Genomic DNA, 15,287 nt, shown 5'->3' with positions numbered 1-15,287 from the left:
CCCCACAGTTATTCCAAGGCTTTTGTTGATTCCGTCTCTCCCAGAGAGGTTTCTTTTTCCTTTTTTTTTTTTACTTGCAGCCAAATCACTTGACTAATGTCTTCTATATTCCCTTTCTCCTCCTTGTTTTTCTTCTTAGATTTTTCCTCCATTGGCAAAGGAGTTTTGCCCAGGGATGTTTCAGCCAACAGCCCTAAGGCTAAAAGGGATTGTAAACTCCAAGCAAGACTTTTTCAATTCAGCTGAGTGCTGTTCTCTACCCTGGGCTCCCCTCTAAGGCCTGGGTAATTTAAGCTGGCTGTCTGGCCTCCAGGGCCAGGAGACATAGTACATCCACTCAGGCATTTATAGTGAAAAATACTCAAGGTTCTCAGCTGGTGGTATATAAAATCCTGGAGCAAATGTCAACAGACTGGGTGAATGATCAGCTTTCAAAAACCATAATTTTCTCTCGCTTTTTCAGCAAGTTATGCCCATGAAACTCATACCTTACCTAGACAAGCAGGACATGTGCGACACAATTCACACCTGCGTTGTCTGGACGTGTTTGACCTTAAAAGGTGTCTGCACAAAATGCATCCAAGAGCCAAGCATGAAATCCCCTGTTTCCATTAGTCCACAGGGCTCTCCTACATTGGAATCCTGTATTTGCTGAGGCTGGAGGGATAGAGATCTGTTTGTTAGTAAGAATGGCAATACTTCTACTTACTGAGTCTGTGCTTGTGCTGGATATTTTACATGTGGGAGCTCTAAGCCCTCACTGCAAGATGAGCTTTTCTTATCCCTATTTATAAATGATGAAACTGAGGGGTGTCTGCGTAGCTCAGTCGGTTAAGCATCCAACTTCAGCTCAGGTCATGATCTCACAGTTTGTGAGTTCGAGCCCCGCGCTGGGCTCTGTGCTGACAGCTCAGATCCTGGAGCCTGCTTTGGATTCTGTGTCTCCCTCTCTCTCTGCCCCTCCCTCCTTCATGCTCTGTCTCTCTCTGTCTCTGAAATAAACCTTAAAAATTTTTTAAAAATAAATAAATGAATGACGAAACTGAGGCTCAAGAACAGGTAAACAGATTTACATAAAATTACATAGCTAGAGAGTAATGGGGCAAGGTTTATTTATTTATTTTTTGAAGTTTATTTTTATTTATTTTGAGAAAGAGAGAGAATGAGAGCATGAGCAGGGGCAGAGAGAGAAGAAGAGAAAGCGAGAATCCCATGCAGGCTCTGTGCTGTCAGCGCAGAACCCTATGTGGTGGGCTTGAACTCAAGAACCATGAGATCATGACCTGAGCCTAAACTAAGAGTAGGACGCTTAACCGACTAAGCCACCCAGACACCCCGGGGCAAGGTTTTAAACTCAGAGCTTCTAAGTCCAACTTTTAAATTATACAGGTATAGCATGAATTGTGATCAACAAAGACTGGCCTTTCTTAAAAAACATCTTCGAACTCCCACTTGAAAAGGCCCAAGGCGGGGGGTGGTGCTCACTCTTTATCATGTGGGTGTGTCCTCGGACATTCTGTGCTCTTGGTCCCCCCACTATTTACCCACAGGCCATCCTTGGGCTGTGTCTACAGGATCTACAGGGTCTAGGAGCTGAGACCAAATGACATCATAGTTATGTCGCTCATCCACCACAGCGGTCAGCCCACAGCCCCGTCTCTGATTGCACATGGGCCCCAGCTGACAGTCATTGTTCTGTAAGTCTCATGTTTGGAGTCGATCCAAATGGAAATTCAGACATCTCCCTGTCATAAAATAATTGATAACGGGAAGGAATTAAATTCAGTGAGTTACTGCATAGCAAGGTTAGAAAAAAATTCCCCTTCTGTTTGGAAACAAAGTCCAATTTCTGCCAAAATTGAAAATGACTTATGTTCATACCATTTGGGAGTTGCGGATGCTTACTCTCAGGAAGAAAACGTGATTCATCTTAGATGAGGGTGGCTTTGGTCATGAAGATGCCCTTCCTACAAATCTGCCAGGATTGTCAAACACAGGAACAAAAACCTGGTCAGGCAACTGTTTTAGCCAGTCATCACCCGGGCTCTCAGGGTCTCTAGCACCCTCTGGATCCGAACACAATGGCTCATTCTCTGATAGCCTTGCCCTTTCTGGTGACCAATGCATCCTCCTTAAAACTCTCTCTTCCAGTTGGTTTTTGTGACGCCACAACATCTTGAGGTCTTCTTCGGTGCCTCTGCTGTATGAATTTTCTTGTCCTTAACCTTCTAGCATTAGGACAGCATTCTCCAAGTCTCTGTCCCAGCCTTCCAGGACTTCTCTCCTCTGGCTGGCACATGGGCACCCACAGTCCGGAGCATCTCTGCCTGTGGTTACCATTGGCCTCTGCCCTGAAGGTCAGGGCCCTACTTCCCAGCCCCTGCTCCTGACTTTCCCAATGTCTGACCTCTACCTGCTTTGGAATTCCTTTGTGCTTCCTCCCCTCTGTCTTGCTGGACATTTGTCATCCTGCTGCCCCTTCCTCATCCTGGGGCTGACAAGCACCAGTTGTCCAGTGCCTCCCCTAGGCTCCCATCTTCTTGTTGCCCTAGGCTTCATCCCAGAGCCTGCACATGGGTCTCTCCCATTAGGTGCGTTTGTCTATTTCCAAATCATGACTCCTCCTGGTCCCTCTCCCAGCCACCAGTGAGCGGGGATATTCTCTTGTTGGCCATTGTAGTCTCTATAATGTCTGGCACACTGTCCCACATGTAGTAGGATTCTCTATAAACAGTCTGACTTAATTAAGCACGTAGTCAGCAAATTGAATTAAAGCTGGTGTTTATTGCCTCGGGATAACACTTAGGTAAGGGCTATCGAAGATTCTAGAAGGAAAGAGAAAAGAGTGGGAAATTTAAACTTACTACACTGACAAGAAACTCTAACTTAAATGTCTTGTAGAAGTTAGTTTGTTCATATAGTGCAGAGAAGTTTTTGACCTGGTTTACCATGTGTGGATGTGACAATACAGAGAGTCTCTTGAATGGGTATTCTTTCCTCACTCAGAAAATTTGCCTTTAAACCAATAATAAGTATGACTACAAGATTAAATTATTAATTCGGTAACAGTGTCCCCTATTACCTCTGCAGGAGTCTTCTGGGCAGGTTGCGGATTGACATTTTCTACCATACAGTGTAGCAATGACAACCTACCATTGTTTGCTTGCCATCCTCTCCTGGGGGAGTCTGATTTCTCATCATTATCTGCGCAATCGCAGAGAATGAGATGTTGACTACTTCCTGTTTGTGGACAGCCCCAGCCAGAGCTGAACCGAGATACATTCCCCAGACAGGCCCATATTTTGGCATCCTTAAAAACCAATATTCTCTAAACATTTAATAAAGGTAAGGATAAACTGATTTTCTATTAACATATATTTTATCCCAAAACAAATTCACTTACTAAATCATTTCCCCCTGGGCAAAGACAGAGTCAATGTTGTGAAAACAATGCTGTAAAAAAAACCTCTTTTCTATAGTTCTGTTCTCTCAGCTTTCATTTGTGATTTCCTGAAGCAGATGTGCCTTCCTTGGGAGACATATTAGAGATGTGAAATGTGTATGAAAATAAACCATTTGTTTTTGCTAAATCGTTCTATGTCATGAATGATACTGTGTTCACAAGTTGCTGATTCGGAGGGTTAGCAATTGTTCGTGGGCTGGTTTCGGGGAGAAGTTGCTTCATTCAATGTGCAGAAATGCTCGACAGAGACATGTAAGCCCTGGCAGGGAGTACTGTTTCAAACCTCCTTCAAGGGCATTGCCGAGATCAGCAGCAGTGGAACCAATTTACATTTCCCTGGTTATGTGGGATGTCATGTGTGGAAGGCTGAATCCACCGGCCCCATATATCCGATCTATTTTGACCACGCTTTACCATCCACGATAGGTCGGCACTGTCTACCTCGTGAGTCTGGCTCTAACTTCACCCTGGGGCTCACCTGTGCATTTGTTCCTCCTTGTGGCCTGACACTCTTTGTCTTTCTATTTGTACTTTGTCTTTTCCCTCCATAATTAGTAATGCTTTCCGTAAACTCTTAGATATTTTAACAATTTTGTCATTAGGCCCCACAGAAATTATCTTCTGTGGCGAACCCATTGTAAGGCACCTGCCGGTCCCTGATTTGACGCCGCCCCACCCGCAGCTGCTTCTGAGGCCAGGAGACTCAATGCTTCTGGCCAGGACCAACTGCACCGAGGACCGTGGCCGGGTAGTTCAAGGGGACCCACAGGTAGTTTGGATGAACCAATACAACTCTCTCTCAGAGGAATTTGGAAATGATCAGACACTGAGCCAACTGGAAGCCAGCAATCACTCATGACAGACCAGGTGATGGTGACGTCAGGACTGCTGTCCCTACCGGGGGTCGTAGGAAGTAGATGAAGCCGGACAAGGAAAGTAGAAAGGGAGCTGGAGAGAAGACAGGACAGGGAGCCTTCAGTCTGTCCTTGTCTGGCCCTGATACACTTCACCTTTAGATAGTCCTGAGAAATACTACTGTTAAAATAAAATCCCCTTTTACTTCAAATTGCCGTGAGATAACCTGTGTTTCTCTCAACACAACAAACTGTGACCAAAGCCCTTTTCTTCTTTATGCTGCCCGGGCTGCCTTGGGTGCCTTCTGGGCTCAGCCCTTCTTCCATCTTTCTTTTCATCACCGTCTCCCGAGGAGACAGCAGCTGGGCCCCCTCAGGACAAAGGTGGTGGCTGAGAGTCACTTGCCCACTTTATTAATCACAGTAATTAATGACAACTGCCACAAGAGAGAGTCAACTAAAACTTTGTAGCTTTTCTAACCAAAAGCTTATTTTTCATTCACGTAACATCCGATGTGGGTCAGGAGGCCTTCCTCCACTGAACAGCTACATCATCTGGAACAAGAGAACTGTGGTCGCCGAGATGCAAACAGAGTGAGATGGAGAAGGCAGGGTGACTCCTAATTAATCACCTTGGGTTGGGATTGACAGATGCCACCGTCACTTCTACTCAGAGCCCATGGTCCAGAACTCACCTTAGCCAGGTGGACATCTGGGAAGAGGAATGGAACGTACAGAGCACTCAGTGAGTACTGGATGTTTCCAGCACCCTTGCGTCTGCCAGCTGCATCTGGAGGCTTGGCCGGTTGCCCTGACAGCTGGCCATGGAAGCTGGGAGGGTGAGGTCCTGCCATGGGTTACTGCAGTGTACTGCCACTGGGTAGTTGTTCGAGGACGAAGGGAGGCCATGAGGCCGAGTGGGTGAGAACGTGGGCCCTGCAGGAGCCAGGCCACAGACTGGCCAGATCAGACCCCGCTTCCCCAGACCAGGGGAGGGAGGCGGCACATGGCCAGACGGCCAGGTTCATTCCCTCAGGTCACTCCGCTCTTGCCCGCCTCCCGGCCACACTTTGAACACAAGCCTTGCGCAGGTTCTGCGGCAAAGGAACCATGAAGCAGGAGCATGACTTTTAAAAAAGAAATGTAATGAAACTTGAACTTTGAAAGGATTGCTGATCAAAGGGAAGTCCTGCAAACGATTGAGAGCGGGGCCTCTTATATCAGATGCTCTGGGTAGAAGTCCCAGCTCTGCCATTTATTTGCCACCTGTGTGACCTTACACAAGTTATTTAGTCTCTTTTTTTTAAGTTTTATTTGTTTATTTTGAGAGACACAGAGGCAGCACGAGTTGGGGAGGGGCAAAGAGAGAGAGAGAGGAAGAGAGAGAATCTGAAGCAGGCTCCATGCTGTCAGCACAGAGCTGACGCGGGGCTCAAACTCACGAAACCGTGAGATCATTCACGAAACTGTGAGATCATGACCTGAGCTGAAATCAAGAGTCGGACACCTAACTGACTGAGTCACCCAGTCGACCTGACATTATTGTTATTATTCAGGCATGTTGGGACGCTGTGCAGTTATCCCCTCTTCTGCTACTTTGGCACGAAGCACACTGGGAAATTCTTCTAAGCTGTTCTTTCCAATCCAAGCCATGCTCATATAAAATCAGCGTCTCACAACCCCTCTTGAACAGATGAACCAAAGGCATCATGCATTTATCTGACAACCGTCCTCCTTACGTCTGGGCTCCAGCCGAACTATTTTCTGTTCCTCCAATGCACTGGCTTCTGGTCTACCAGCCTCTGTGCACCTGTGCCTGCATCTGCCCACTCTTCTCCAGGGGGTACAGGAGAAGGAGACTTGCCCAGACCTTGGGTCAGCCTGTCTTCTTGTGCCCTAGATCCCATGCTCTCTCATCTTCACAAAGGTCTTGCTTCTTCAACTCTCCCCTCTCTTTTGGGCCATCAATTTCCCTTGATGACTTATTCATTTCTATTAGCCATCAAATTATTTTGGGATATTTCCTATCTTTAAAAAAATTTTTTTTTCTAGCTATCACTTCATTTCCCTACTCTTCTTGGTTGCAACATTTTTCACTAAATTATCTGTATTTAAAGTGTCCACTTCCTTTCCTCCCATTTTTCTGGTCTAGTCAAGCTTTAGCCTCCACTGCCTTATCACAGGTCCAAAGAGCGCCAAAGATCTCCATGTTGCTAAATCCAATGGTCAATTCTCAATCCCCATCATAGAGACATGAGACTCAATGGATAAATTCCCTCCTTTCAGAAACACTTTCTTTGTCTGGTTTCTAGGTCATGCTCTTTGGTTTCTACTCCTTTCCAAGTTCCTTTGTTGAAATCCTCTCCTCCTCCCAACTTCCAGGTGTGGTTGGGTGGGTTGGGGTTCCGTCCTCTGATCTCTCTTTGTCTGCTCTTACTTCCTAAGTGATAACATCCATTTCTCTAAATACTGACAGCTTCCAAATGTATTCTCATCACTTGACTCTTCTCTTGAATTCCAAATATGTATATTCTAGAAAGTAGCCAAACTTTGGAGATCCAATCAACATCTCCAACTTCACTTACCTAGAACTGAACCCGCGATTCCTAGTGCTACCAATCCTGTTTGTCCTTCTGTGTCTACCTCAGCAAAGTGATACTGGTGTTCATTCAGTTGGTTAGGTTACAAACCTTGGCATTGTCATCACCATCCTCTTGGCCTTTCCCTTTCACGTCAGCAGCAAATCCTGTCATTGGCACCTTCCGAACACACCCAGAATCTGACCTCCCTGCTGCCACCTCAGTCTACACCACCACCTTCTCCATTGGACAGTCACCTCCAAGCCTGCCTTCTCATTTTCTCCTATGGCTCCCACACCACATCCTTTTGCTTCACACAGAAGCCAAAGCTATATTTCAAAAAAGTTTTAACCAACGCCTCTAAGATCCTATGAGAGCCAGACCCAGGCTACTTTTCCTACTCCCATCTCCACCACGTTGGTCTTCAAGCCATTCTTTCAGCACGCCCAGCATGCTGCTGACTCGGAACAGCGCTTCCTGTTCCCTCATTCTGGAACAGTCTTCGCCCAGAATATTTTAATGTGGTGGCTCTGTGCATTTCATTTCCATTAATTCCTAAGCCAATTCACATGTCTTCCCCCTTCACTTCGTTCAAATGTCACTTCCTCAGAGCAGTCTTCCATGATGATTTTACCTAAAATATCAGTCTCCATCTTCTCTCCCCTGTAGCTGCTTTATTTTTTATCATAGCGCTTATCAAAAATACATATTTCTTTTACACATATACATACACACATATATATAACACATATTTCTTAAATGTTATATACATATATAAATATTTCTCTTCCCCACTTGCTCTTAGCTAGTATCTATGTGGGTAAGGAATTTATCTACTTTATCCACCACTGTATGGATGATTTGTGCATAGTTTCACCTCTCCCCGGACCTTCCCTTTCTCTAATTTTTCTTCTGGCCAACTCCTTCTTATTCTGAAAATACCAGTCTATTTTCACTTCCTTTGGGAAACCTTCCCTAGGACAGTTCTAAGTACTGTTTCTATGCGCTCATAAAATACCAGTTACACTCCTATCACAGTGCCCACTATGCCCACTGTTCAGCAGTTTTCTGTTCCTCCAGCTGGGCATCCCGAAAACCAGGCTTCCTCATGCTTGGCTGTACCTGTCTCTGACCCATTTCCCCAGGAAGAGACCATGAGATTTCCATCTCTCTGCTGCTAGGAGGAGACGTTACCTTGCCTTCTCCATAAAACAGGAAGAGCTGCCCTCACAGTCTCCTTCTTGTGTGGCTTACAGGACTCCTTGATGGGGCCCAGCCTTCCAACCCCCAGAAAAGCTGGACTCTAGTCTACCATCCTGCAGTGACTGTCATCAGAGAGCCCGCAAAGTTTCAGGGAGTAGTAAATGCCACCCAGCTGTGAAGGGAGGGGAGTGCTGCTTGGATAACAACCCTGCAGCTACCCTAATGACTTAGAGCAGAAGGAACTCGAGTCGTTTTTTAGTCTGTCAGTTTTTCTATTATCCTCAAGACTGAGCATGAAACATTCATTATAGCACATCCTTATTGATTCAACTGATGAAAATATATTGGTATTAATAACACGAAACTCAAAGGCACCAGGGATAATAAAACAATTGATTGTGAGCATAACGTGTCTTAGAATATTTTTATGTTGTAGTTCCACGCATTTCATTTCCATTCATTACTAAGCCAGCAAGCAGGTGATTTGAACATCACATCATCAAGCTATATAACCGTTTTTATTTGGTACTTCTATGATTATCTGGAGGAAATAGTTTCATTGGTTGTTAGCAACAGAGTTTAATTTGAGGCAAAAATGAAAAAAAAACTGTTGGAAAGGATCAACTCACTGATGAAAGGCATAAAGCTGGGGCTTCAAAGGGCTTAAATATGGTCATTAAAAACAATATTCTTTTGGGGTATTTTTAATACTGTTTCCTCTTAGGAAGTTTCAAAAAGAAAGCCTCCTTGGTTTTTGTCTGGAGTCTAACTTAGGCCCTTGTCTTTTGATATTCAGAATATTATGATACGGCATAGGAAAGAAGATCTTTTTTATTTTGGATTATACTCTGTGGCTATGCTTTTACCTGACAAACATTTTTTGCTTGATCACTTTTTTCAGTTCATTTTACTCAAGAAGAGGTTTTTGTCAGCTTCTGGCAAGACTGATCTCACCAAGATGTATGATATCAAAGTACATAATTATCAATGCACTGCACGAAATAATTATAAAAATTATGGGAGCTTTAAAAGAAAAAAAATCTAAATTCTATCCACCTACCATCAACTGCTCTCATTTTGCCATGTCGTCTTCTGGTTTTTATTTCTATGCCTACATACTTAGCATGCTATCTATGTTTAGAATATATGTTGAGAATGGCACTCATGAAATTTTCTATTTTGTTTTATTCTCTTATCATTTATCAAATTTTTGTTTTTATATTAATTTTATCATGGCTACGTAGTATTTGATGCAATTTTATAGTTGTCACTTCCATTTGCACCTTGTAAATAATAGTGCAACGGGGATATTCATTCTTATGGGTTCTTCATACGCCTTATTCTTTCTTTAAGGTATCCCTATAAGTAATTTTACCAGGCCAAATTGTCTGAATGTTTTTTTAATCTCATAAAATACATTTCCAAATTACTTTTCAAGAGGGATGAACAAATTTAAATTGCCCCTATCAGTATATCAGTTACCAGTTTAAAAATATTTTCAACAGGATTATGAATTTTTCACTTTAAATGCTTGTTAATGTAGCCTGTGGCAATCACCCTGTTTCTGGTGAGAGGTTCCAGAGACTATTTTCCTAAATGCTTGTTTGACATTTTTTCCCCCTTGTGTGAATTTTCTTCTCAGATCCCTTGTTTATTTCCCTTTTGGGTCTAGATAATTTTCTTGCCAACTTCTAAGAGCCTTCAGGTTTGCTGCAAATATTTTCTTAGTCTTTTGGGGTTTTTTGCATTTTAGTTATATTACTTTTTATTGTACCTGAGCTTTCAATACTTACACAATTGAAATGTTGATGATTTCGTCTTTACAGTTGTCATTCTTTTAAAGATGGATATCATTTTTTTAAATCCTACAGTCTGTTGGTTTTCTTCGATTAGAATTTTATATTTGCCTCGTCAATCATGGAGAATTTATGTTGGTAAATGGGTGAGATGATTATTTTACATCACGCACTTATATTCTTATATCAGTTATTAAATAGCACAAGATTATTTAAAATGCCCTGTTTGGCAGTATGATATTTTTGAAGCTTATTCAATAACATGCATTGTTGAGTTGGGTAGTGCTCTAGTCCCCAGGAAATGAAAAATGAAAATGACGCTATCTTAGTCATTAAGGAGCTCAGAGTTTAGGCAAGGAAAGAGGTCAGGGAACAGTCCATAAATGGCAAAATTTGGTATCTCACACTGACCACTGAATCCCTGTGCTGGGAAACTGAATTCTGTTCCCTTTTTGTTCCTATTTCTTCTCTTTGTTGTCACACTCTTGTTCTTCCCTGTTCCATTTGTCCTCTTCTTCTTGCATCCTCTTTGGCTTGCTTTCTCTTTCTCGCTCTCTTTCTCCCTCCTCCCCACTTTTCTCTCTTTCCCTCCCCATTTGCTATTCTCCCTTCCCTCTCCTTCCTTCTTTCTTTCTTCTCCCTTCCTCCATCTCATCTTCACCCATGCCACCTCCAGAAAAAGAAATGTTTACTCTCTCTTGAGAGATATACATCCTAAATCAATGGCAAGGTGTTAGACAAAGCATGTGCTTAGGAGCTAAGCAGACCTGAATTCAGATCTTGGCCTTATCACCACCCTCAGTTGTATCAACATAAGAAATTGCATGAAGTCCTTACGCGGCATGGTTCAGACATGCATAAGTTTAAGTTACCACAATTTAGTTAAATAATCCAAGTCCTTCAACAACATGGTTCAGATTTAAGTTACCACACTGCACTGATTGTGAGTAATTGTATAGCTTCAAAAACCTCCCTGCTAGCTTCTCAGCCCACAAATCACATCAGAGATAAAAGATGGACATCATGACCAGTGAACAATCCTATCATTTCTTTCAAAGCCTGTGGGTGATCACTCACAACACGCGTCACCTTTCCATTCGCACACAGGCAGCAAAGAGTGTAGTTGTGTTGCCTTCTTGTGCCTCGGTGATAAACTAACATGAGCTTTACAAAAGTGAATAGTCGCAGGAGGAAAGTGACCGACAAAGATGAAAGTGCAGCAAATAAACAAAAGTGATCATCGCTGGAAGTGAAATTGGAACTGAGCATATATGGAGTTTGTAGAAGAAATAGTTGACCTTGGGAATACTGACACTCACTATTCAAGATACTCCAGGTACACAGCCTGTGGAACCTAGTGAAGGTGAATATCTGGACAGAAATGAGGAAAGTACCTGTGATGTGAAGGATGAAGATGTCCCAGAAGAAGTGGTGTCGGCAATTCACTTCATGTTAAAACAACGATCAAGAGATATTTCACACCGTTAGAAAGAACAAAAGATGCAATGTTGGGAGTTCACCCAAACATGGAAAAGAGTATGTATCATAAGCTATATGACAAGAAGATGGCAATCACTGTTCAAACTACTCTTGATACTTTTTCTTCCGGAGAAAGAACACACTTTAATTCTCTTAAATTACAGCGTACTAAGAAAATATTGGTTCTACCCTTTTTCACTTCCCTGTATAATTAAGAACAGTTATAGAATTCATAATGTTTTGAGAGGAATTTTTAAAAGTCACAAAACAATAGCAATGGTTCCCATCAATTATTAAGATTAAGAGTGTCATTTTCATGGCCCCAAACTAGTTACAAAGTGGTGACTGCATATATGTAAGCTCTGTCAACATTAGTCTCTCTGTAAGTGAAATGAAAGTATGGTTTCCTAGGACGGCTGTGTCCTTGCTGAACTTTCAATAAAGAGTAGCTGTCATTAATGTTAACATCATTATTATCAACCACCAACCATAGCAACATGGCATAATTCTACCAAGTTGGGTTTAATGCAACTTTTATTGAACTTGTGTAAAGTATCAAAGAGCTTGTGTAAAGTATCAGAATTAAGTGAGAAAACACAACAACAAATTACTGTAAAAGCAAATATTTTTCCAGCCATCAGAAAACCGCCCTCATTCCCCTAGATTGCTCCCTCCAAAAGAATCACATTGCTAATTTTGATAATAAAGTGCTCAAACTCACATTCTTGGACTTGCCTCGAGTACTAATTTCAGGAAGTTCAAATCTTTTTGTATTCATTTAAAATTTTTTTTTAACATTTACTCATTTTTGAGAGACAGAGTATGAGCGGGGAAGGGCAGACAGAGAGGGAGACAAAGAATCTGAAGCAGGCGCCAGGCTCTGAGTTGTCAGCACAGAGCTCGACTCAGGGCTTAAACTCATGAGCTGTGAGATGATGACCTAAGGTGAAGTCGGACACTTAACCGACTGAGCCACCTAGGTGCCCCAAATTTTTTTGTGTTCAAACTCTAGCATTTAATTTCTGCTTTCCTTCTGTACCGAGAGACATCTGTGTGGAGGAGTCCAGAAGTCATTATTAGAAGAGTGGGGAGTGGTGGTGGATGGGAATTTAATCAAATGGCATTCTATGCTCTTCCTACAGAAGCTCGTAATTATTCTCTGGTTGAATTGTGCCCACCTATTTATAAAAACAAGGATTAATGAACACAAGAGAGAGAATCCACGTCAAGAGCCATTGTCATAAGACATTTCCCTCTTCATAGCAAAGTAAATGATTGATTTAATTAAAAAAATTTTTTTTTAATGTTTATTTATTTTTGAGAGAGACAGAGACAGAATGCGGGTGGGTTAGGGGCAGAGAGAGAGGGAGACACAGAATCTGAAGCAGGCTCCAGGCTCTGAGCTGTCAGCACAGAGCTCGGATGCGGGGCTTGAACTCATCAGCCGTGAGATCATGACCTGAGTTGAAGTCGGAACGCTCAGCCGACTGAGCCACCCGAGTGCCCCTGATTTATTTTTTTAATGCCTTCTCTACTTTAGTTTGAAACCATTACTTAGAAGTAAAAGAGCAATGTAGTTTTCACAAACCAGGGAAAACTGTAGAGCATTCATGAAGCCTCCATTCAGATCAAAGCCGAGCAATGGCCCGTTGTTCATGTCCTATGTCCACGTCTTCACACCTGCGCCCAGCACCAAGCCCTCTCTTTTGGTACCGCCTTGCCCATCCAACCTCATCTGACTCCCCATCCTCGATTTCAGCCCCTTTACCTCCTTCCTATCCTCCCAACAATGTTTGTTCCTGGTTGAGTGTCCTTACAACTGCTTTTTCTTGGCCTCAAGTGACCTTCCCTCTCTTCTCTATGCAAACAATGCCCACTCTCAAAGTCCATCTCAAATCACATCTCCTGGTGACATGTTGCTCATAGCTCCATTCCCCATCCACCTGGACTTTCTCTGATCTGCTCTAGCACTTGTGGTCTACACCAGGGGCCTTTGACACTGTCATTCAAGCTCTTGTCATGTTACTCAATCCTAGTTCAAGTTTCTGGGAGGCTGGTAGTCTACTGTATATTTCTACTTAGTTCACAGATATTTAGGCAGACAACTGTAGCTCCTTGAAGGCAGAGGCACATCTTGTCTATCTCTGTATTTAATAGTGCCTGGCATATAGTAGGAACTTAATAAATAATTATTCAATAAATGAAGGATACCGTGAAATGAACTTGAATTTTTCCCTTCCACATGGGGAAACATGCCTTCCTAGTCATTTTAAATAAACCTATCCTTTGTCTCTTTTCACAGTCTTTCTGGGGAGACAAATTTCTCAGGGGGATATGTTAGCAACCTGGGGACAATTACATGATGTATCACCAGCCCCTTTGTGTAGGTTCACAGGGGAATGGCATTCTCCTTAGGCAGGTTTATTGAGCCCTGAACTGTAACATAACTAATTTTTACTTTAAATTACATTAAGATATTGAACAGTTGAAAAGTGAAAAATGGCATCAAACATTTTTTTTGTTCTACACAATAAAAAAAAATCAGGAAACACACACACACACACACACATATATATATACACATATATATGTTCTTTCTGAACTGGTTGAGTATTTTTGTATCATATAGACATAACATAGCATAAGCACTCTCCAGTCATGTAATTCAAGATGACATTACCATTCTAACCTTACAGTGGTAAAATGAACAGAATCAGTAAGTTCTAATGTCTTTTAAAGTTAATGGGCTTTTCTATAAACGCGTATGTGTCTATTCTATATATACATGCACACATACCTATGTTTTGTGTATATACATGTTCCCATTAACACAATATGCTATACAATTTCTCTTGAAAATACTATGCACATTGATACAAGTAAATAAAACCACAGGGAAATAAGCAATTTCTTAAGGTGTTTGATATTCAGAAAAGGGTGGCAGAGAGACTAAGATTTACAAGTTTAGAAATGGGCCCCTGACGGATCTGTGGGCATGGTCATTTGAATGTTCACAAGAGAAAAGACAGGGGATGTCTAGGGTAGAAGGCTCAGTCAAGACTAATTTTTCAGCCTTTCTTCCTCAGTAGGTTTAAAGTGACATCAATAAGGAGAGGAGAGGGGCTCTTCAAAGTTTTCCTGAGTTAAATATGTCTGCCTTAGTGGCATTGCATTTGATGTACCAAGAAAGTAAAACTGCAATCAGATAGCAATCATGTCATAAAACTCACTCTGTCCTAAAGGATTTTCAACTTGCCAATCAGTTAAAGCCCAGTTAAGTGATGGCTGTCAGCCATTTCACATTCATGTCAACTGCAGCTGAATCGTACAGCTGTGGCCCAGCCTCATGCCAGGGTGACTGCACGCGTGCCTTTCTGGATCTCTGTCCAGGGTGCTGCCTGACTGGCTTGAATTCCTACTATGTGCAGGCCACAGGGCTAAGCTTGCAGAAGTAAGTAACTTAAGAAGAAGATCTCTTTTTCTGTGCTTAATCACAAAAGAATGGGGGGAGAGAGATCACACTGAAATAAAAAGTCCATCTTGTTCAGGAAGAAGGAAGGAAGGAAGGAAGGAAGGAAGGAAGGAAGGAAATAACCCTTTCTTTTTTATGTTTGGTAGTCTGTGCACATGCGTGTGTATGTTTCAAAAGGATACTGCTACAGTTCTGAGACGCTTAGAGCACAGCCTTGCCCAAATATACCTATAATGTGTTTCCCCCTGCTTTTTTCCCCTTTGCTGAGAGCTACTGGAAACAAGCATGCCTGATTGATGAAGCCATTCCAGGTCCACAGAACACAAAGTCATAGGGTTTGGTGCTGTTTGTGTCTTGAACAAGTCTCATGAAACTGCTAAGCTGCTTTGCAGGCCAAACTATCAATCAGCCCTGTTTCGACAGTCAGGTAGGACCAGACTG

Source organism: Prionailurus bengalensis, chromosome D1 (genome assembly GCF_016509475.1).
Source record: "Prionailurus bengalensis isolate Pbe53 chromosome D1, Fcat_Pben_1.1_paternal_pri, whole genome shotgun sequence".
NCBI classification, from domain to species: Eukaryota; Metazoa; Chordata; class Mammalia; order Carnivora; family Felidae; genus Prionailurus; species Prionailurus bengalensis.
Note: the sequence above shows the minus strand (reverse complement) of the source record.